Genomic DNA, 23,255 nt, shown 5'->3' with positions numbered 1-23,255 from the left:
TAATGGGAATACTTCTGCATGCTGTTATAACTAATTTGGAATGCTGTTGACTGTTACTAACCCATATCATTATTAAACCCTCCAAAACATAGTTTGTATGGGAAGGCCGGTCCCAACGGACCCACCTGCCCCACCTGAGCTGGCCATGGCACCTGACACCAGCAGGTCCAGTGCCCAGTCTGGGACCTCCTCCTCCATTGGCCCTGTGCCACCTTTGGGTGGAAGTACTGCAGGGGATAGGGCTCGGCCCCCCCGTGCAAGCATGGGCAGAGGAGGGCCACCTATCACCCTTCGAACGGTCTGGGCTGTGGTGCGTAGAGAGATTGAATGTTCTGTTGCAGAACCTCTATGCCAGCATGAGGCACGAGTGGCACAACTCCCAGGTCAGCCTGCCCCTCCTACACAGCCCCCAGCACAGCCACCCTCTGGGCTGTGAAGGTGCAGTGGTGACTGCCCATGGGTGGGGACTTCAGTCCCACTGTTTCCATCTGTGGGCTCATGGGCTTGTGATTTCCAAACATCCCACCCCGTCAAAGGTGTTCACCCACCACATATGTCATATACCGCCCCTGTATACATCTTGTTTGTCTTGTCTGTTTACCTCCCCAACCTACCTCCCCAAATATACCTACTTCCCCTACCCCACATTCCACTCTCACCTGAAATAAAAAGGGCAATCTGCTCCCAAAATAAAAATTACACACCATACGTAGCTGCCCATTTTGCACACATGTCCACTGGACACATAAAATGTAATTTAATTGGCATTACAACATACTTTGTTGTCCTCACCCCTCTCTCAGGGGTTGAAGGTTTCATATCTACCTCCAAATTTATTCCATATGCACAGCTGTTGCTGTTAAAGAAATGGGCAGCTATGGACCTTCCCTACACCCATCCTGCACATCCTGAGCTACTTTCCATACTTTCTTTCCCTCTTTGTGCCCCTTTTTAACCACTTTCCTATATCCCCATTTTTTTTTCTTTCAAAGAAATGAGCATGGGGGTTAGCGGGAGTAAGCACTATTAAGCAGTAGTTAGCAGGTTTGCATGAGTGTGCACTTGTTTGCGCTTAGCTAAGCATTGCTAAGCATTGTGCAAACCTGCGCAAACCCACTTACAACTACTTAAAAGTGTTTTAGTCACTCTGTATGTGAGGGCCCTTGTTCTGCTCAGAAGCAAAATAAAACACCTCTGTCAGTCTCGATCCCCGGACCTTGTACACACTACCCAACATGAAGTACCACTAAGCCACGGTAAATATGCAACAAGTTGGTGCTGAAATGAATGAATGTAAATGAAAAAAAGGAATGCCATACCACACAACTTGTTCTGTGGATCTTTACCAACAGTTGTTGTGGGATTACATTACATGACTGTGATAAGAGAAGCAGCCATTCTAGCAGGAAATAATGTTACACCATCACCTTACAACCCCATACAGTATCACAGCAGGACAAACACTGGCATATATGTTTAGGGCAGAGGCCATACCTCCCAACTGTCCCTAATTTTCAGGGATGTCCCTGACTTTGCACACATTTTAGCTCTGTCCCTCTGAATCCCTCCTAAAACTACTGACTTTGGCCAGAAAGGTGGTGAATTACACTTAAAGAATAATGACAATAATTAAGAGTTAGACACTTCTTTTACTTCAGAAAAGGTGTATTAATTCATTTGCTCTGATTCTCTCAATGTTTCAACTTAATGGCAATAACATTTTAAAGGTGTCCCTGACTTCTTCTTTACTTTTCCCTGAGTCTATTCAAATATGTACCTGAGTGTTTGAGAGGTCTGGCAGAGGCAGAAACACAGAGGCATATCAGCCTTTCTGCTGTTACACACTATGCAAATAGCTTTGGAAGGAGTTTCGGAAGCATACCCTTATGTAGGAATACAACACTGAAATACAAATGGATGTAGCCATGTACTGGTAGCAACCAACTCTAACAATGCCATTGCTCTATTGCTGAAAAGACCTGTTTGGTGCACAGACAAAAAATAACAGGTTATTCCCTGGCTACCATGTGGATAGGTCCACAGTTGGGAGTTACGCAGACAGATTACTTGCCTTGATAAACTAACATGTACACAGCAACCCTGTAAGTTCAGCAAGATAAAATCCACACAATAATACTTACGCTCTCTGTACTTCTGCACTCCTACCCAAATGTAGAATATACCTGCGTGTGCAGGGTCTACCAAGGATGTAGGTATGCATACTCACAGTACTGACATGTGTCCAGCTTTTCTGAGCAGCTTGTGCTAATGTCAACACTAAAAAAGCAGAAACAGTTTAGAACTGAGTAAATGAATATTCACAGTATAGCAGTTCACAAACAATTCTTGTGCCAAAGGAATACATCTCAATAACTAGCTTTGTATGTCAGTTAATTGTAAAAGTTGAAAAGAAAGTACCTCTGTCCATGTAACTTGGGGTAGCATTTTGAGGGGTGAGTACATTTCTACACTGACAAGTGGGTACTGGAAGCAGCAACATTAGGTCTGAGTACAAAATGTAAATCTCTGGCTACACCCCTGGCTTCTGATATAAGAACTATGCCAACCTTCTGTCTTAAACAATGATGCCCACAGCAAACAAGGATGATCTCCATCTTGAAAAGCTGAAAGGGCCACGCCCACCTGAGTTAGCAATTTATAGTACTGGGTTGCTATGACAGTGATTACTGCAATTACTACACAGCAGGCTGCATGCAATTAGCAAGTGGTGGCCACTAACTGGTGCAGAGGCCATCACATGCTCATGTGCAAATACCTACAAAAGCAGGCTGCAATCTCTGCCAACAAACTCAATCACTCTATTGCAGAGACTGACAGAGAGAGAGAGAGAGAAAGAGAGACAGAGAAAAGGAAAAAGAAAAAGAAATATTACCAAATCATACAAAGGAAAGATATGTGACACATATGTATTTAATGGCATGTAGTAGATGTTATTGAAGAATAGTCTACATAATGTGAACCATTCATATGTGGCAGAAGTACTTATTTATGCATAGATGTTCTGCTTAACTACTACTATGGACAATACAGTGTGTACCTGTGGGCAGTGGGTCATACCTGTGAAATGTGTAGCTCAGCATTAAATGTCAAAGATCTGATCCATGTCAAAGATCTGATCCATGTTGTCTGTGTTCTGTACAGTAGTGTGGCCAATGGCTGTTGGGGGGATTAGCGCTGACATTATATAAACATGGGTGTGACAGAACAACACATGCATGATAGTCATAGTAAAGTGTAGCTTACCATTGGCAACTACTGTAGCAGTCTAGTATGCTTATTTAGCATTTGTAGCCATATATACCCCCCTAATGGTAGTGTGTGTTCATATGTGACACCTGTTTGTGTTGCAGCAAGGCCCAACAGTTCAGCTGTGAGGTCCAGGGACTTACAACAGTGTGGACCTTGTGTGTGTATGCCACACACATACGGAGAAATATATATGTCATATATATTCACATCTGTATATGTGCATAGAGCAGGGGTCATATTGCAACTGTTTGTGAAGGGTGGAGATATATATGTTGGTGATGGTTAGTATGCGCATATTTGTATGTAGGTTTTAGTGTGTAACAAACAAGACAGCATACAGTGCTGGTATATGACATGTGGTGGTTAAACACTGTGGGTGGTTTGTTCAGTTTGCAATGTTGAAGCCAGTGAGGCCTGCTAAAGCTACCTGGGCTGTGAACACCTTCAATGCATTTATCCCAAGACTGTGCGATTTTATTACATTACTGTACACCTCACATCCTTTGTATAATTGATATTCTCACTATGAAAGGTGAAATGTATATGTGCCTACATATATATGTATATGTACACCAATGGATGTGTATATGTATATATGTGTGTGTGTATATATATATATATATATATATATATATATATATATATATATATATATATATATATATATATAGTTTTATATATATATATATATATATATATATATAGTTATATATACTCATAGACACCAACATCTACTTGTTGCAATAGATGCTCTGTACTGTTAACTGACTGTGATGGTCAATGTGTTTGTGAATACATCAAAGATATGTATCTGTGGAATAGCTTAGTGGGAATCTGTTTATGTCATGGTATTATGGGTCCTTGCTTTGATCCTAGCAAAAGCTGTGTATTCTGTTGCTAGGCAGAAAAAGTGCTATTGCATACAGTGTGATTAAGTCCCTTGGTTTTAACTAGGGTGTGTCATTGGAGGCTAAAGCACTACATCTATGATTATTGATTGGTACTGATGTTGAATCCAAATCCTGTGTGTACTGTAGTACTACTTGAAGCTCTGGGCCTGTACAGCAAAGTATGGTGTATGTTCACATTGCTTGCATCCACTGTTTTGTGTGGTCCCTGTATTCATCACAGATTACATTTCTCAAGATTAAGGTTGTGTAAGTACTGACACACAGTACTGTATAGTACACACTGAAAGCTCATCTGGGTTGTCATACCTTTGTGTCCTGTAATTATGTCTGATGTGTGTGTGGGTATGTCTGTAACATGTCCTTTGACATATGTGTGGTAAAACATATAACTGTGTATCTAGCAACATTCATAGTGTATTACAGCAGTATGCAACCTATACTCCCAATTGTGCACATATTTTGGACATGGGTTTGTCATTAACAAGTTGTGTGATATAATAGTAATACATTTACTGGATCTTACACTCATTGTGATGGATGATATATTTCTTTACACATCAGCTTGATGTATATCTGCTGTGGCTAGGTGGTGCATCATGTTGAATAGAATGTGCCAGGTACTCTTGTATAGTCTTATATAGTGATTTTATTTTGTTGCTGTGCAGAACATGGTTCATTAGGTTGAGAGTGAGCCAGGCACTTCCAAGTAGTTGTGGGGTGAGCAGTGATAAGTGACAGTTAAAATGTTTCACTCTCGGTTAGCTAATAGGTTGCAATATATGGCAGTTCAGTGATATCTGTACTGTATAATGTTAAATGTGCCATATGACTTGCTCAGACATATTTTCGCATTTATGTCTTCCAGTGATCATGGCACATCGCAGGAACCCCAGTTACAGTAGTGCTGAAGATGACATAATTACTACCAGTATGATTCAGCACTACAGACTCATCTTCTCACGAACCAGCTAGGACCAGCAAGAGCATACTGTAATGTGGCAAGATGTTGTCCGCAGGGTAAATGAAGTAGGCCTGCATAACCGGACATATGAGCAGGTACGCCACCACTGCAGTGATCTTCTAAGACATGTCCATCAGCGACAGCTTGCAACAGGAGGTGGTGTTAATATCCACCCACCCCCTCACTAGAGTGGAGGAGCTGCTCCTGAGCCTGATGGCACCTGCCCAACAACAACAGCAGCAGACATACACCATGATGGAGGTTGGAGCCACCCAGCAAGCACACATGGAGCATGCAGGTAACATGGCATATCTGTAGACTACTGTTATCTGTATTGGTAGATCATGGATATGTGAGATGTGGAGTGTGTCGCTAAAAGATGTGAAGCCTGTTGTTGTGCAATACTGATCATTTGGAACATAATCTGTAGCCCTGTGAATGTAAACTGTTGTTGTACTGTAAGATTGCAAACACACAGTAGCAATGCCACAGTTGTGGCCACTGACAAACTGTCTCATCTCTATGTATGTCCCTCTGGGGTGACATCAAGGCAGTGGACAGATGCTTGTGAGTGTGTTCTGCATTTATTATTGTAAATAAAAAGTGCATGTCATAGTTAAGGTGTAGGCCATGTACACATGTAACACACCTACCCATAATGCATGCTGTGTATGTTTGGTGTAAGACCACGCACATCTCACTAATGTGATTAGCTGCCTCAAACACATGCAATACCCAGACCATCTCAAACAAATGTGGCTAGACTGTAGTGACCATTGGATAGGCACAGTTGATACTCAACATGCACATAACATACACATCTATGTCATACACAGAGCATTTTAACATGCTACACATAAAGTATTCCCAAACCCACTGTAAAGACACACTCCAGTATCCAAAATCTCATCCACACATTACACATAATATACCTGAGGGGTAGAGGCCTATCATGGGGCATTTAAACACTCTGCAACACACTACACATTCATGTCAGGGAATGCTCCTTACAAACTCATGTAACAACTGGTTGTGAAATGGTGAATGTAGCCAAGGTAGTACAGTATCAGTACAGCATGAGTAGTGCTGGTTTGGGAAACATTTGTAGCCTTGAGTGACCACATGATGCTTCATGATGATAGCCTATGGTACTATACCCCATCCAGTTATTGTAACCACAGTACTACACATAGCTTTCATTGCTATACACCTTGCTATACACCTTAATGTTGCATGTGTGCACACATATGCACCTCTAAACAATATGCATACCAATCACCATTTGCACAACTGACACATATATGTCTTGTGATGCTATTGAGTGGCTAGGTCATATGACACACATTGGGTATGTGTAGTGTTTAAATATGCAGTTGTGTTTTAGCATGCCATGTCATGGATGACATTGGCATGTCCACAATATGATCTACACTTGCCATAAGTACCGTACATTGGGTATGTGGCCAAATTGTATTCCATCAATTATCCATGCACCACTGATGATGTTGTGTGAATACTCATCATGCATGTGCTAAAATGTGTCTACAATTATTTGCTAAAGACACAGAGGCTATAATCAGCATTGGATACCTATCTGACACACAGATACACATCCAGCCATGGTATGTACACCTGTTTGTTATGGTGCACAGTACATTACAGAGTGTTGAATACCTACACAGCAATGTTGTGTCCATGTATGCATTGTGTTCCAGGGGGAGGCCCTCACCTAATAACAAAACACATGCATCAAAGCCATGTATACTGTTAGTAACAAGGACTGTCTACACTTGCACTGCATGCTGTTGAGCAACTCATGTCCTGCATGCTGACATGTGTGATATGACTGTTTTCTTGTGATACTGTACCCCACCATCACCTGCTATGGTGTATGTTCTGAGATTGTTGGTGTTGTGTGTGTCTGCTTTAGGGAGGAGTGTATTTTTGTGTGTGTGCATGTGTGCATGTGTGCATGTGCGCATGTGCGCATGTGTGCATGTGTGCATATGTACATGTGCGCATGTGTGCATGTGTGCATGTATGCATGTGCGCATGTGTGCATGTGCGCATGTGGTCTGACATCATGTTCAGGTCTTAAAGTGTGATTCCTGTTTTCCTCTCACAGGTGCTGAGGTGGGGCTGGTTCAGTACAGCAGGGAACCTAATGTCACTGAGACAGACAGTGATCATGAGGATAGGTGTGTTGAGGCACAGGCAGGTTTGTCAGGGTCTGTTGTTGGGCCACCAGTTGACAGTACACAAGTCTGCACCCCATCCATGCACACAGTCATACTGCCTGTACATCCATCATCACCATTTCCCTTAGCTGAGGGGCAGTGTACGGTTGGCACTGGCCAGCACAATATGGTATCTGTGGCACATGTATCAGGACACAGCAGCCATAGCCAGATGTCTGGAATGGTACCACATAGGCAGATGCCCAGGGGTTCTCGTCAGAGCACTGCTGGTCATCATGCCCTGGCAGATGTGTCACACCTCTTTCTACCACATGCATATTCTAGGCTGTCATGGAGGCACAGACACGAATGGAGCGGTACACCAGACAGGGACTAAGGGCACAAAGGGCTCATAACACTTCCGTAAATGACAGAATCTGTGACCTAGCAGGTGCCATACGTAATTACACTGAGGTCATTGATAGATGTTGGGGTGAGACATTGGATGTCCTCCACAATGTCATGTTCATGTGTCAGGACAGTGTGGGATGGTTGAGACGTCGACGTGGATGTATGCCAGCAACAATCAGCAGCTGGAGGATGCCGTGGATGTCCAGCAAGTCACAGCCGCTCCTGTAGTGCCAGTACCAGCCCCAGCAATGTTGGGGGGGCTGTCCATAGACCGTCCTAGAAGACCTGGATCAAGTGGACATATGTCAACCTCTTTGGATAGTACCTAGTCTGGATTAGTACCTGATATTGTCTGTAGCACCCATGCCAGGCACAGGTTCCATATCCATGGCCAGAGATGGTGATCTGTAAAGCCCGTCAGGTACAGTCTGTAACTGTCTCACAAATCCCCATATATGGCAGCCACATGGTGGAACTGTGTGCATGCAGACACACGCACATAAACCAGTAACCTAGGACAAACACATGCCCGTACACATTACATCAACATTGGCCCACAACAATACTCATGGCTCTCACACACTCACTCACACACATGTCGATTGTATGGCTCAGTGTAGGCCTCTGGCAAACCAACAACACACCCTGTGCATATGATGAAACCTGTGCAACCTCCTGTCATCTGTGACATTGATGCAGGAACAGGCTAACATGGTGCTGATGCACAGGGTGACTTTAATAAAGTATAGCAATGGTTGAATGTGTAGCATGTTGTCAGCAGTAAAGTGTAATGATATCCTTGAAGGTGTAGCTGAGCAGGCATGATGCATTAAAGCTGTAATTAGCAATGTTGTATTGTTTCCACACATGTTTATTCCAATTGTGTTTTGTTTGCCCATGTGCCACTTGGCTGATGTGTGTAATTGTGTCAGCATGTGTTATACAGTGGACAGTACGTGTGGGGTGTGTGTAGCACAGGTCAGCAGGTGTACATTTGTGAACATGGTAGAGGTGCACTGTTTGCATGTACGTGCATATTGGACACATGGGCAGGGTGACATGGCCAGTGTTAACACTCCATACTTTCTATTGGTGGCCAGTATGCATTGCACTACACACATTTTGGAACTTGAGTACACATGTGTGTGTATGACACGGGTTGACACTGTGCTTTGGGTGATGCTGTTGTTGCTATCTGTCATTGGTTTGCATTACTAAGGTTAACACTGTCCCAGCTGCATAATCTTTTACTAATGCACACTGTTCACCTACAGGGTTGCATGGACCGTGATATCACAAACACAAGAAATTCTCACTTATACAGTAAAAGTGCATTAGTCTCACTGACCCTTGCCATAAACTAAATATATAATAGAAGGTGTGAAGTTGTACCAAAAAAGAGTTACATACCAAGAAGGGATAACCTCTCTGGTCAGTATCAATGGGAAAATACAATCCCTCAATAAACATACAAGGCAAGCTTCAAAATACAAAATGGCAAGGATTCCAAAGACAGCACTAAAGATTTCTTCAGTGTTGTTCATAATCTACAGGGGAAATCTCAGATCGGATCACAGTTAATGTAAATGGTCACAAAGTACACTTATCTGACTGACATTACCAATTCCTTGTCAGACAGTTTGAATGCAGATTTCACCACCCTGTCATTACACAAGGGCCACATTTCCAGACCCGAAGAATGTAAAACCTGATGATTCACAGACACTCTAGTTAAAACATCTCTTTAACAAAGTAAACACCACAGTGGCAATGGTACTGGACAGTGTCCCTGGCTGTGTCATACACAAGCTAACATATGAAGTCACCACTCACTTAAATGCTCTGTCCAGATGCAGCCTCTATACAGGTTACATACTTGTGGAATGACACACGGTAATGGTGTTCACAATCCACAAGGATTGAGCTACGTCTTCTTCTCCTTTCGGATGCTCCCATTAGGGGTTGCCACAGTACATAATTTCTTCCTGCCCACTGCATCTTGCGCTATCACACCATCCACCTGCATGTCCTCTCTTACCACAGCCATAAAACTCATCTTAGGCATTCCTCTTTTCCTGTTACCTGGCGGCTTCATCCTTAACATCTATTTCACAATATACTCTGCATCCCTCCTCAGGACATGTACAAACCAACTTAATCCTGCCTATCTGGCATGGTCTACTAACCTTCAAACCTGGCCTGACCCTCTAATATACTTATTCTTAAACCTGTCCACCCTCGTCACACCCAGTGCAAATGTTAACATAAATTGATTAAGGGTAGAACTACAACAGGTCCTGGAAACTCTCACGCTATAAGCCAGACCAATGTTATCTGGAAGGCTATGGAGCACAGTATTATGGAACTCATTAACAGAGACATTATGAACCTGCAAACACTGCACCATACCCACTTAGGTTCTCTAAAGGCCAGATCATGGCTCCTACACCTAGTAGAATTCAAGCCAGTCAACAAAGCTATAGGTGAGGGAGGGGAGGTCAACACAGCCAAGCTGTAGCTCACAAGCAATTCATACCCATCCCACATACTAGTATTATACATAACCTCAACAGACTCACCATAAACAATTGTTAGATAATGGCTTGACAACTGATGCACAGATGTAGGACACACAGTAACATTTGCAGCCTCCCTGTACTATTCTATGCCAGTAACAAGTGGTATTCACCTGCACTCAGTCCTGGGACCACTCCTGTTTGGCATATAGCTTTCTAAGGTACAAGCAAACACAGTAGGGATATGTCTGCCCACGTTTGATGACAATGCATACTGTGGGCTATACTTTATTCTCCAGATGACACACACATCCTCCAAAAGGGTGTCATACAGACAGATAACTGGTGTCAAACTCATGCTGTAAAGCTATAAGCCAAAGAAAGCATAGTTATCCACTTTTAGAAAACAAAGTATCCCCAGAGTACCACATAGGTAGTAGCCCCCAAAATGTGGGACAGGTACTAATGTATACATAGAGCCATGTATTAAGTCATCTCTCCTTTGATAATCACATTACCAAAGGGTTTTGGAAATCCCTCTGTGGAGCACATAAGCAATAAAGGGTTTGCATGCACATCCACAGAGGCTGTTGCACACCTATAATGATTAGTCATCTTTGCCAGACTTTGCTTGCTTTGGAACAGGTTTCAAATATACCTCAAGCATAAAGCCTCACTCACACTCTTCAATAGAAACCATAATGAGTGGATGTGAAATGTAAGACGTAGCCCAGGGATCACTGCAGTGGCTAAGCTTGTCACAAGCAGAAAGTACCAGCACGCTCTGGCAAAGATAACAGATGCATTCATGGAGAAAGCAGAGTACCCACCTATGAAATACTTGAGGTCACATGTATGTATATGGATTTGCCCCACAGCTACCTTACATGTGTAATGCACATACAGTTGTCATTGTGATATGTCATACACTAGAAAAATCAAAACCCACTCCACATTGGCCAATGGTGTCACACACACACAGTCAACAAGTGCAAGATTCAAACTCTTTCCTAACTACATTATGATAATGCAGCAGTATGCATTTACACAACACGCTATCCACATTACTGGGGATTTCACTTTTCCACAGGTATATTTGTAGGATGGTGACATCATGAGACTTGACAAAGATGAGTATACCACTTTTAAGGTGTTTGAGTAGTCTCCAAAAAGGTTACTCCTCCCCAGGGAGACACACACACACACACAGTTGGCAAGTGCAGGATTCAAACCCCTACCTAACTACATTATGATACTACAGTAGTACGCATTTACACAATGCACTATTCACATCACTGGGATTTTACTTTTCTACAGGTATATTTGTAGGATGGTGACATCATCAGATTTGACAAAGATGAGTATACCACTTTTAAGGTGTGTGAGTAGTCTCCAAAAAGGTTGCTTCACCCCAGGAAGACACACACACTCACAGTTAGCAAGTACAGGATTCAAACCCCTACCTCACTACATTGTGATACTACAGCAGCATGCATTTATACGACACACTATACACATAACTGGGATTTCTTTTTTCCACAGTTATATTTGTAGGATGGTGACATCATGAGACGACAAAAATGAGTATACCACTTTTAAGGGGTGTGAGTAGTCTCTAAAAAGGTTGCTCTCTCCCCAGGGAGAGACACACGCACACACACACACACACACACACACACACACACACACACACACACACACACACACACACACACACACACAGTTGGCAAGTGCGGTGTTCTTAATCCAAACTAAGTACGTCTTTACACTTCGGCAAGCAATATGGAGTTACAGGGGGCAATACAGACATTACTTGCTGACAGTTTGTACAAAGGTTTTTTCACATTTGCTAACCTCAGCAGGCTTATCATACTAGGTGTATTGTGAGTGTATTGTATGCATAGGCCATGACCATATCATATATGGGTTGATGCACCACATGCTGGCACATACAGGGTCAAACCTTGAGTAGCATCTTACCTTCACCTACATGATACTGCAATATAACAGAAAGATGATAAACTTCAACAATTGGCTGAGCTTCTGGTGTTATTCAAAGGGGATCCAGTCTCTGTCTGCCTGTGATGACATGATAGACAAGCCTTGTTGCTTCGCTACAGATGGTTTGCACCTGTCTCTCCTGTGCTTCTGAATACTGGCCAAGGCTCTTGCTGTCCCCATATTACATTTTTTAGGCAAGGCTCAAAGGTTCATAGGTAGGTACTAGGCTATCAGCCCTGGGGCTATACAAGCCCAGCCAAAAAGGTACCCTGGCTTTTGCCACCCAAGAAATTTATTTTCCTGTGCCACTGTCGAGCAGAGACACAGAAGTGATCCCCAGGGTGAATTTCCTATTTCCCATCCAATCATCTAGATTTTTCTTGAAGAGTGCTAATGAGGAGCTTTGTTTGATATAGATAGGTAGTTTATTCCGGAGTATGTGAAGTCTCTGGGACAGGAATCTATCCCTCCGGCTTGTTCTGTTTATTGTGGTGACAAGGTTTAGGTCCCTAGAGCGTTAAGGTTCATAGGTTCATAGGTAGGTACTAGGCTATCTGCCCAAGGGCATTTATAAGCCTAGCCAGAATGTGTTGGCTTTCGCCTCCCTTTTAAATTACTTTCCTGGGCCTCTGTCTAGCTGGGCCACTGAAGTGATCCCAGCGGTAAATTTACAATTTCCCATCCACTCGTCAAGATTCCTCTTGAAGAGAGTCTGCGAGTGGTTCTGCCTAACATCAACTGGGATTCTATTCTGGAGCAAGGGAAGTCTCTGGGACAGGAATCTATTCCTCCAGCACATCCTGTTTATTGCTCTGCTGAGGTTTGATTCACTGGAGTGTGTGGCTCTAAGAGATTTGTTTTTCTTGAGGTGGACCATGTCCATTAATTCTGGGTTGGACATGGCCTTATACGTCAGGCATAGATCACCTCTGAGCAGGCAGTAAGAAACTGAGTAGAGCTGAAGTTTCTTTAGTTGAGCTGCATAGGGCATCTCTTTGAGGCCCATAATCCTCTTGGTGAGGTACTTCTGTGGTCTTACCAGCTATTGCATGTGCCAATTAAGGTACATATCAAATGGGGCATTGTACTCTATTATGGGCCTAATGAGTGATGAGTAGAGGGGCACAATGACCTCTCTTGATCTAGAGGTGAACCCTTTCATGATTAGATTGGCTACATAGAAGGAATATCTAACCACTTTGGCAATGTGATTATCAAAGGATAGGTTACTATCTACCTGGGTCCCCAGGTCCCCAATTACATTTTTTGTACCTAGTGGATTACCACCTATGTGGTAATTCCTGGGCACTTTGTTTTTTCCAAAGGGGATGACTACACATTATGTGGCATTCAGCTTGAGGCCATGGTTTTGACACCAGGTATCTGTCTCTGTAAGACCCTTCTGGAGGATGTCTGTGTCAGCCGGAGAGTTGATTATGGCCCTCAGTTTGCAGTCATCTGTGAACTTGGTCAGCCATAGTCCTCCCATGCCTGCCTGTACCTCAGAGAAGTATATACTGAACAGGAGGGGTCCCAGGACCGAGACCTGTGGAATGCCACTTTTGACTGGTTTAGAGTCAGACATGGCACCCGCAACTCTGACCATGTGTGTTCTATCCGTGAGCCAGTTGGCCACCCATCTCGTGACATAGGAGTTAATGTTCAAGCTGGTAAGCTTGTCTATGATGCCAGAGTGGGGAATGGTGTTGAAGGCCTTAGTAAGGTCCATGCAGGCTGTGTGGACTACCTTCCCTTCATCTATGGCCTTGGTAACTGTTTCAAAAAAGTCAACTAAGTTTACGAGGCAGGATCTGCCTTTAACAAAGCCAAATTGGGTAGGGTCCAGTGTCTGGAGGTTCCCAATGTCTCTGTTTATGAGTTCCATGATAATTCGCTCCATAGCTTTGCAGACCAGGCTGGTCAGGCTTATAGGGCGATAGTTCCCAGGTTTTGTTGTGGCACCACCTTTGTGGAGCAGGATGACTGTTGCTGTACGCTATTCTTTGGGTACATAGCCTGTGGTAAGGCTGAGTCTGAACAGTGAATTTAGGTGAGAGTTTAGTTCCTTTTGGAGCTCGTGTAAGATGCAGCCTGGGACACCAACCAGTCCCATTGATGCTGTGTTCTTAGCTTTGGAGAGGGTTGTTTTTACCTGCATGTCCATGATGTCTGGGGCTCTGCATTCTTCTGGGATGGACAAAGGCCCTTTTGGGGGTGGGGGTGGGGGGTGAAGTTTGCACTAAACTTGTCCACCAGGATGTTGGCAATGTCAGTTGGTTCAGTGTATTTTTTGCCATTTTGCAGTAGCTCAAAGCATATCTGAGAGTTTCCACCTAAATGTTTCATATAGCTAAAAAAGGCTTTGTGGTTATCTTTAGATTCCTTGGCAATTTTTCTTTAGAAACTGACCTTGGATGATTTTTGGAATTTTGCTCTATCATGTAGTAGTTTCCTCCTTCTGTTGAATAGCTTATTTATGGCCAAAGACCACCAGACTGGTTTCCTCTTTTTGGAGGAGTGAGTCTTGGCTTTATTCAGGATGGCTCGATCCATGCATCTCTGTAGATGCTCATATAATGCACTTGTAAAGGATTTTGCGGTTTGGATAGCATTATCCTGTAGCAAGGGGGCTTTGAAACTTTCCGCTTCGGTCTTGAGAAGTGTGAAGTTTGCTTTTGAAAAGTTTTTCACAGTGGTTTCCTTGACTGGGGGTGGGGTCAGGATGTGGATGTCCAATGTGATTACTTTATGATCTGATCTTACCAGCGAGGGGTTTACCTCTGGTGTGGAACACTGATCCCCCATGTTGGTGATGATCAGGTCCAGTATGTTTTCACCTCTAGTGGGCATGGTGACCAGCTGTTCCAGGGCGTTTGAGTTTATAAACTCTAGGAAGCATTGGGCAAAGGAGTTTGTACTTGAGTAATTCTTCCAGTCAATGTTTGGGTAGTTGAAATTTCCTAATATCATGGTGTTTGGTAGGAACTTTATATTTTCCAGTGTTCTTAGGAATGCTGAGTGAGGGTCCTGAGACAAGGTAGGGGATCTGTAGCAGGCTACAATCTGATAAGCAGCTTTGCCCACTGTTAGTTACACTTGGATGGTCTCTGAAGCCTCGTGCTGTGCCACTAACCTGGAGGTATGGGTATCCTTTATGAAAATGGATACACCCCCTCCTTTTGTATTCAGTCCGGGTTTTGGGGCCGAAGCCCGGAGAGATTGGGATTTCTTTAAGTGGAGCATGTCCAACAGCTCTGTGTTTGACATAGCTTTGTATGTTAGGCAGCGATCACCTCTGAGTAGACGATATGTTTTCAGAGTAAAGCTGGAGTGTTTTGAGACGGTCTGTGTAGGGCATGTATTTGGGGCCACTAATCCTCTTTGTGAGGTATTTCTGCAGGCTTTCCAGTTGTTGTAGATGTCTTGTGAGGTACATACCAAAAGGGGCGTTGTACTCTATAATGGATCTAATGAGTGATGAGTAGAGGGGAACAATGACCTCTTTTTTTCTGCATGAGAAGCCTTTTGTGATGAGGTGTGCCACGTAGAAGGATTTCCTGACTACTGTGGTGATGTGATTATCAAAGGAGAGTCTACTGACCACCTGTGTCCCAAGGTCTCTTATCACACTTTCAGTGTTAAGTATACTACCACCTATGTTGTAGTTCATGAGTACAGAGTTTTTACCAAAGGGGATGACAATGCACTTTTTGGCATTGAGCTTAAGGCCATGGCTTTGACACCAGGCATCTGTCTCAGTGAGGCCCTTTTGAAGGATGTCCACCTCTTTAGTAGTTTCAATTATGGCTCCTAGATTGCAGTCATCTGGGAATTTCATTAGCCAAAGACCTTCTGTGTTAGCCTGTACTTCAGGGAAGTAGATACCAAACAGGACAGGACACAGGACTGAACCCTGTGGTACTCCACTTGTCACTGGTCTGAAGTTGGACTTGGAGTCTGCTTCTTTCACAGTGTGGGTTCTGTCAGTGAGCTAGTTGGCAACCCATCTTGTGACATAGGGATTTATACCTAGTTTAGTGAGTTTATCCATAATTCCAGAGTGGGGGATGGTGTCGAAAGCCTTGGCAAGATCTAGATAGGCTGTGTGAACCACCTTACCCTTGTCTATGGCTTTGGTGACTGCTTCGAAGAAGTCTATCAGGTTTAGGAGACATGATCTGCCTTTTACAAACCCAAAATGGTTGTGGTCCAGAGTTTGGAAATTGCCATTGTCTTTGTTTATAAGTTCCATGATGATATGTTCCATGGCCTTGCAGACCAGGCTCATCAGGCTAATGGGGCGCTAGTTCCCGGGGTCCATGGTGGCTCCCCCCTTGTGTAGTGGGATAACCGTCACTGTGCGCCAATCAGCAGGCACAAAGCCTGAGGTGAGGCTATGATTGAACACATTACTTAGGTGTGGTGCCAGTTTGTTCTGTAGTTCATGTAGAATGCAGCCTGGGATGTTATCTGGTCCCATGGATGCTGTGTTCCTGGCTTTGGAGAGTGGTTTTTACCTGTGCAGCCATGATTACAGCAACTTTGCATTCTTCCAGTATAGAGATGGGCTCTTTCATGTGTGAGAGGGGGGTAAAGTTAGCACTGATCCTATCTGCCAGGATGTTGGCAATATCAGTTGTGTCTGTATATTTAGTGCCATTGTGCTATAACTCAGAGCAGATCTGAGTGTTGCCATTGTGATTTTTGACATAGCTAGAGAATGCTTTGTGGTTGTCTTTAGAATCAGTGGCAATTTTGTTTTCGTAACTAGCTTTGGAGGATTTTATCAGGGATCGCAGCTTCTTACTGAGGCTGACCAGGGAGCTCCTCCACTCATGGGTTTTACCCTCTTTTGCAACAGTTTCTTCATTCTGTTGTACAGTTTGTTTATGGCAGGGGACCACCATATTGTCTTCCTGTTCTAGGAGGATAGCGTCTTGGTTCTGTTTGACATAGCATGATCCGTGCACTAACGTAAGTGCTTATAAAGTGCAATTGTGTAGGATTCAGTAGTCATAACTGTATTGTCCATCTGCATGGGTGTCCTGAATTTCACCAGTTCTGTTTTAAGAATCCTGAAGTTGTCTTTGGAGATATTTTTTAACATGGTTTCCTTAATGGGGGGTGGGGGCAGAATGTGGATATGTAGGGTAATTAGCTTATGGTCAAATCAGACCAATGAGGTGTTGACTTCAGGTGTGGAACACCGGTCACTCAGGACAAACCAAGCCCCGTAACCAACACAAATAACCACAAAGTGAGCTAAATGCTACTCATCGCCAGAAGTCTCAGACTCCAGATGCACACACTTGAGACACTTCTCAGTATGGAGAATATTGATATCTGTGCAGTAACAGAAACCTAGTTCAAGGCTCCAGAGAGCACACCAGCACTACCAGGATACTACTCATTCCATACCTTCCAGCATCAGAATCTGGATCATAGCACATAGGGTGGTGATGTATCCATATTCATCAAGGATACCTACACCTCTCTCTACATGCTCTCTACAGGATATGTATCCATAGAATGTTGCACAGCAACATTCTTCCCACTCCACAGGGTTGGGGCCACAAAAGATCCTTGGCATTCATGCTCTATGAACCTGACGAGTCTGATCTGCAAGGCAATGGAGCCAATCATAGTGGAAGTCAACAAAAAAGACATTGGGAACCTTCACACAGTTGAGCACACCCAGTTTGGCTTTGTCAAATGCAGATCATGCCTCCTGAACTGGGTGGATTTCTTTGAGACAGTTACCCAGGCTACAGATGATTGCAATGAGCTCCACACAGCCTACCTATACCTTGCTAAGGCCTTTGACACCATTCCCCAGTCAGGTATCATAGATGAACTCACCAACCTGGGCATAAATCCATACATCACAAGATGGATTGCAAACTGGCTCACAGATAGATCCCACAGAGTAATAGTTGCTGGCTGCATGTCAGACTCTAAACCGGTAACAACTGGTGTCCCCCAGGGTTCAGTCCTGGGGCCCCTCCTGTTTGGTATATACTTCTCAGAAGTACATGCCAACACAAGAGGGCTGTGGTTGACTAAGTTTGCTGGGAACTGTAGAGTGTGTGCCATAATAGATTCCCCGGATGACACAACTATTCTTCAGAAGGGACTCTATGAGACAGATGTGTGGTGTCAGAATCATGGCCTCAAGCTCAGTGTGAAAGAATGCATAGTAATCCCCTTTGGGGAAAACTAAGTACCCACAAACTACCACATAGGTGTTACCATCTAAAAACTGATGAGGTAATAAGGGATCTGAGGACACAAGTAGACAGTCATCTTTCCTTTGACAACCATGTTGCCAAAGTGGTTAGGAAATACTATGTGGCCCACCTAATCAACAAAGGGTTTGCATCAAGATCAAAAAGAGGTAGTGGTGGCCCTCTACTCTTAAGTCATCAGACCCATCATGGAGTACAATACACCATTTTGGATGTACTCGACTAGGCATATCCAACAGCTGGAGGGACCACAGAGGTACCTCACCAAGAGGATTACTGGCCTCAAACAGTTGTGTTATGCAACACATCTGGTAAAACTAAGTCTGTTCTCCATTGCATACCACCTACTCAGAGGCACACTCTGCCTAACATACAGAGCCATGTCCAATACATAACTGTTGAACATGCTCCATCTACAGATAACAAAATTGAGTCGCACTACACACTCCAGGGATATGAACCTCATCACAACAATGAATGCAACATGCTGGTGGGATAGAGTACCATCCCAGACACTTGCCTTACTGTGGAACAGAGTCCCAATGTACATTAGACAGAGCCCCTCGCTGACACTCTTCAATAGGAACCTTGATGAGTGGATGGGAAACAGACAATTCATGCCAAGCATAACATCAGCAGCCCCACTAGAAAGGGGCTTAGGGTACTAACTATTAGAACTAGGGCTTGGGAAACTACCCAATGGGGTGGTGAAAGCTGCACAACTTGCCTAGGCTAATATATGCCTTCGTGAAGATAGTCTACTACATACCTATGAATCTATGTGACAGGTACATGTCTACAGATAGTAGATGTGTACTTCATTGTACAGTCATGTTGTACAGCAGGCACATGGACCACATACACTGTAATGCTTACAGATACTGGTGGCTGTTATGTACAGTGGGTGAGATGTGCACCTCATGTTTTTTGTGCCATTGGGATGTGTGCTGGGTAGGACAGTCCTGGATGGCTCCCTGTCATGATCACCCTCTTACACACATCTCTGCCCATCCATCTTTGGCTTATTATACTGTGTTCCCCCTACATATATATACAGGTACATAGGTAGGTAATAGGCTATCTGCCTGAAGGCATATATTAGTATGACCAGAGTGTGCAACTATCACCACACATGGGGTTAGTTCCCTAGGCCTCTGTGTAGTAGAGCTGATGAAGTGATCCATAGTGTAACAGTTCAGTTTCACTTACACTCATCAAGGCTCCTCTGGAAGAGTGTCAGTTAGGGACTCAGCTTAATGTAGGTTGGGAGCCTGTTCCAAAGCAAGGGAAGTCTGTGAGTTAGTAATATATCCCTCCAACATGTTCTATTTATTGTTGTGGTGATCATATCCCTAGAGCATGTGTCACAGTCAGCTTGGGTTTACTTCAGATAGCGCATGTACATCAGTTCTGCATTGGACATGGACCTGTCTGTTGGGCAGAGATCGCCTGAGTAAACAGTATGCAACAGAGTACAGATTGAGTTAAATTCAGTCTTGTTGCATGGGGCAACTGTTTGAGGCCATTAATCCTCTTGTTGAAGTACTTCAGTGGTCTTTCCAGCTGCTGAAGGTGCCTAGTCAGATTCATCGCAAGTGTGCCATGATACTCTCTGATGGGTCTGATGACTGATGAGTAGTGGGAACCTCCTTTGACCTACATGCAAAGACCTTGGCAATTTGTGGGAATACATAGCATGATTTTCTAACCACTTTGTGAATGTGTTTCTGGAAGTAGAGATGACTATCCACATGTGTCCATAGATCCCTTATTATTACCTCCATATTTAAGGTGTTGGCACCTATATGGTATTTGTATGACTGTAGCTCGAGGCTATAATTTTGACACCACATCTCTCTGACTGAGACCCTCTTTAAGGATGTCTCTGTTGTCCCAAACATCGATTATAACAACCTTTTTGCAGTCATCCACAAACTTTGCTAAACATAACCCTCATGTTTTTGACTGTATTTCTGAAAAGTATACACCAGACAGGAGGGGTCGCAAGACTGAGCCATGGGGGACAGCAGTTGTTACCAGCTTGAACAGGAGACCACAGTTCTTACCTTGTGGGATCTATCTGTGCCCCAGTTGGCAATCCATCAGATAACATGCATGTTTATGCACAGGTTGTTGATTTTGTGGATACGACATGTGTGTGGGATGTTGGAAAAGGGCTTTTCAAGGTCTATGTAGGCTGTGTGGAGCTCATTTCATTGATGTATGTCCTGGGTGACTGCCTTGGAAACTGTCTAGTAGGTTTAGGAACCATGATCTGCCCCTGACCAAACCAAAATGGGTAGGGTTGGGTGTTTGTAGGCTCCCAATAGCTCTGTTTATGAGTTCCATAATGATGGACTCCATGGCCTTGCAGATCAGGCATATTAGGCTTATAAAACTATAGTTCCCATGGTTTGTTGTGCACCAACACTATTGGAGTGTGCCAAACGTTGCTGTAACCCATTCAACAGTTTCATATCCTGTACAGAGGGTGAGTCTCAACAGACTGTTCAGGTGCAGGGTCTGTTTGTTTTGGAGTTCACATATGACACAGCCAGGAAAACCATGTCATCCCATAGACGCAGTGTTTTTAGGTTTAGATAGAGCTGTTTAACCATTGTATATGTGATTTCTGGGTTTTCACAATCTCCAGGTATGGTAATGGGCCCTTTTGTCAGTGAGAGGTGGATAAATATGTATGAACATCTCTGACAAGATGTTGACAATGTCAGTCATGTACATGTATTCATTTACACTTTGCACTGACTCAGAATATATATGGGTTTACATTGATATTTATGACTTAGCGAAAGAAAGCTTCATGGTTCTCTATGGACTCTTTGGCAATATTTTTGCCAGAACATGGCTTGGATAATGTTAGGAGTGCTCATTGTTTCTTGATGATACTGATCGGAGATTTATTGATCTTCTTTGCATTTTCACTTTCTTTGAACAACTTAAGTACTTGTAGTACATAGTTTAATTATGACAGGGGTCCAATATATTATATGGGTCTGTTTTCATATCACTGTGTGCGCAAGGCAGGATTGGTGAATAGTGACAAGTGTCTGGAGTAAGAACTGCAACTGTCAGATATGTGTGGTCCATTGCTGTACTCAGACATGGCCTAAGTGTGTGAGCATGCCCAGTATGACCTTTCAGTATGTTGTTGACTGACATTTGCTTTGTTTGTTTAAGTGTGTGAGCATGCCCAGTATGACCTTTCATATGCTGTTGACTGACATTTGCTTCGTTTGTTTGTGTGTGAGCATGCCCAGTATGACCTTTCAGTATGTTGTTGACTGACATTTGCTTCATTTGTTTGTGTGTGAGCATGCCCAGTATGACCTTTCAGTATGTTGCTGACTGAAATTTGCTAAATTTGTTTAAGTGTGTGAGCATGCCCACTATGGGCATATATACTATATGTGTGTGAAAAATCAAGTTGGTTTTTACTTCAGGGCTCACCTTTGTGTTGTACATCGACAGGAAGCACGCTGTGCCTGCAGGGCTTCCATGAGTCAATTTGCATAGACTTATCAACATTTCTACATACAGGGGGGACAGCTATTATTTGTACATTTCTACCTGGGGGGCACACCTGATTGTTACTGTGGGTGTACATAGGATGAAGGGTACGCCTGACACTTATACACATTTGCTAGGCCTGCACTGTATGTCAGGTACTCCATTTCAGTCTGTACTGTTGCCTATCATACTGGCTTGAGGCATGCCACTGTACTACAAACCTTAGCTTCCAATTACATGCATATTAGTTTGTGACTTCAAAGCCTACCCAACCCACATCACACTGCCTGGCCTGCTGTTATCTGTCTGCATAGGCCTGGGGGGAGGTTACTCATATTCCTCTTCAGAGGGCATGATACAGCATTTGTTTGTGTTTGTCTACAATTATCCTGCTGGCTGTGACTGTTAGGTATGTGACCCCCCCAACTGGTATGTGTGAGTGACTTAAGTTGTGTCTGTGCCAGTGAAATGCTGTCATGGCTTAGTGGTTCAGTACTGTGACTATAGTGCACAGTATCCTGAGTTCGTGCCCTGTCACTGCTTTTTATTTTCCTGCTGGGCAGACCTGACTGGCTAAGGAACAGTAAAGCAGGTGTGATCGTGTTTACCCGACTTTGCTCGACTTTGCCCAACATTGCCCGACTTTGCCTGACTTTGCCCAACATTGCCCAACTTTGCCCAACGTTGCGCTGGTTAACGTGGTGCGCAGCTACGCGCAATTGTATTTAAATATACTCAATACTGGTAAAATTTGCTTTGCAGTGCTTTATATTGCTTAAAATAGGGACTCATGCCTCGGGTGGTGCTGCAGGGCTACCTATGTTGGATGCGCATATTACACTCCCTTTACATGTTTGAAAACAGGTGGTGTCAAGTTCGGCATCCCTTTTACTGTATGTGTGAGTCAGAGAGAGGTGTCATTTCCAGGGTTCCTACTGAGTCAGTGTATGTGCTATGCGTTGCCTCTTTGCCAAGGCCAGGGCATACTGGGCACGCCTCCTTCTGCCTACTGGGGCAGGCTCAGGTTGTTCCTCCACTGAGTCACGCTGTGCCTGTGCAGGCCTTGGCAATGGTGGGGGGTTGTTTGGCCCTGCCCCATGTTGTTCCTGCTGCAGATGTTTCCGCAGGATCATATTGTGTAGCATGGCACATATCATGACAATTTGGGTACATGTAGTTGGTGAGTATTGCAAGGCTCCACCAGATGTGTCCAGGCACCGGAACTGTGACTTCAG

Source organism: Protopterus annectens, chromosome 2.part1 (assembly GCF_019279795.1).
Source record: "Protopterus annectens isolate FY-2018-M chromosome 2.part1, PAN1.0, whole genome shotgun sequence".
Lineage (NCBI taxonomy): Eukaryota > Metazoa > Chordata > Ceratodontiformes > Protopteridae > Protopterus > Protopterus annectens.
Note: the sequence above shows the minus strand (reverse complement) of the source record.